The sequence below is a fragment of the Penaeus vannamei genome, chromosome 16, assembly GCF_042767895.1.
Source record: "Penaeus vannamei isolate JL-2024 chromosome 16, ASM4276789v1, whole genome shotgun sequence".
In the NCBI taxonomy this organism is placed as follows: Eukaryota; Metazoa; Arthropoda; class Malacostraca; order Decapoda; family Penaeidae; genus Penaeus; species Penaeus vannamei.
The window spans coordinates 8,707,908-8,710,407 of NC_091564.1; positions in this window are offsets into that span (position 1 = coordinate 8,707,908).

The window sequence follows — 2,500 nt, forward strand, 5'->3', positions numbered from 1 at the left end:
TCAGGTCATGCCACTGACCTGCATTGTTACCTTAATCTCCGCCTTCCAAGGGTCCTAACCGCCTCCGCCTCCTGCGACCCCTCCGCCCGGCAAGACGCTAAGGATCGATCATTCGGCTGAAAAGCCCCAGAGGATTTTTTGCCATCGAAAAGTAATGGGGTAATCCTGATGCTTTGTTTTACATACATATATAACACGGAACACGCACGGGGGCTATTCACGCGCCACACGCAACGGTCACGGGGGACAGGCAAATGTTATGCAAACAGTCACTTTCAGTCACACAACAATAACCTATCGTTACTCGCGTTATAAGTCAAGTGCTCCGAGCAATCCCCACCCAAGGCATAACTCAAAACATATTTCTTCTTAAAAACGGCGATTTATTGCCAACGAGGTTAAACCAAGCACACACTTACGCAAAGAATGGCATTTGATATAAATCTAATGGCTTCTCACAGGGCAGCTAAACCCCCTCACCTGTACTTAAGAATACCTGATCATCTACATTCTCAAAATACATTATCGTACGTAAGAAAGACAAAAAAAGTAGGTAAACTAGCAAGTAAAATATGAAATAATAGAGAACGCATGATAAAATTGAAAAAAAAGGTACAGGAAAATATCTTGGCCACATATCACCCAATCTTTAATTGGTGAATGAATCTAAATACTAAACACTCCCTCCCGACTAAGCTGGAGCAAATGAATGGTCTTAAATAACAGGTTACACTCCACTCCCTCACAACCGAATCTTGAAACCAGTTGTTCCGCAAATTGGTTGTAATCAATAATGGAGACCCATTTACCCGAGCATTTAGGTGCCGACACGTAACTCTTCGTGAGTGTGAGTGTGTGATTGCGTGCGGTGCTGTAATTCACGTGCGTATGTGTATAAGTGGACATAAAAGGCTGGATTGCTCGTTTAACCTCGACTGGTTTACGTGGTTGTGTCTCTTTGGGTGAGCGGGTGGGGGGGGGGGGCTGGGGGGTGACGGAGGGGTTGCGTGTGTATGTCTGTTTGTTTGAATGTGTGTTTGTGCTTTATTTGTGTGTGTGTGTGCGTGCGTGCGTTTATGTGTGTATGTGTGTGCGCGCGTGCGTTTGTGTTTGTGCTTGTATTTGTGCACTTGTGTAAGTGTGTTTGCGTGTGTATGCGTCTGTGTATGTTATGTCCTTGTTAATGTATGTTTTTCAGTAATGTTTTCGTGAATATGTGCGTACATATGTCCGTGTTTCAGTCTATTTCTCATTGTACTCTTGAGTTTTTTCTTATCTATGTTAACACATTTTACACAAACACACACACATATATAAACATATATTTGCGTATATATATATATATATATATATATATATATATATATATATATATATATATATATATATATATATGTATATATATATATATTTTTATATATATTATATATATATATATATATATATATATATATATATATATATATATATATATACACACACACACACACATGGCCATGGACGCAAGCGGGAGGCGCAAAGCAAGAAACAGCAGCAAAAACATCGATTCCTTCGCTCGCGTCATAAGTACCGTGAACATCATTAATAACGGATTCGAATCCCTTTCACGCTATTTCGAAACCGTCGAGGCTTCGGGGTCGTTACTGCATAGACGTCGAATTTAATGCCGTTTATTTAATTCATGACCGGAACCTTTTTTTAACGAAGGAGGAGGAGGTGGAGGGACAGAGAGAGAGAGGGGAGGGGGTGGAAAAGGAAGAGTGGGAAGCGGAAGAAGGAAAGAAGGAGGTAGAGAACAAGCAAAAGGTGGAGAAAGAGGAAGAGGATGAGTGAAAATAACAAATCTTATTTTGTAAAGAATTCTGTTAATTTCTTCTCTCTCTCTCTCATTCTCTCTCTGTCTGTCTCTCTCTCTCTCTCTTTCTCTTTCTCTTTCTCTCGTGCCTTATCGCTCACCCTTCCTTTCCTCCTTCCTACTATCCACCCCCTTTCTCTAAATCACATCTCCCTCTTTCTAACCTCCCTAATCGTCCCACTCCTTCCCCCAGCCATTATCATCCACCTCTCCTTAACCCTCTTTCGTAAACCCGCACATTGAGCAAGACCAACACACACACACAAAAAGAAAGAGAGAAAAAAAGTCTGCATTCCGAATCCAGCGCCAATACAGGAGCACAAACCGGCGGCCAGGGAGCGTTGCTTAACTCGGGCCACCTAATATTTCCTGGGCCGTTACCCGAGAAACAGATGTGTTTGGAAGTGCGGTCGGGTGTGTGTGTAACCTCCTTACGTACGTGCACACACACACACAGAAAACCACGCACATATACGTGTGTGTGTACGCATATAGATTCACACATTGACACCCCAGGCGCATACAGACGCACACAAATACAAGTGGATAAAGTGATTTGTTTGTGTGCGTGTATGTGATGTTTTCAAACATACACGGTGTATATGTGTATGGTGCAGAGATTTTGTTGTATGTGTACATGTATGA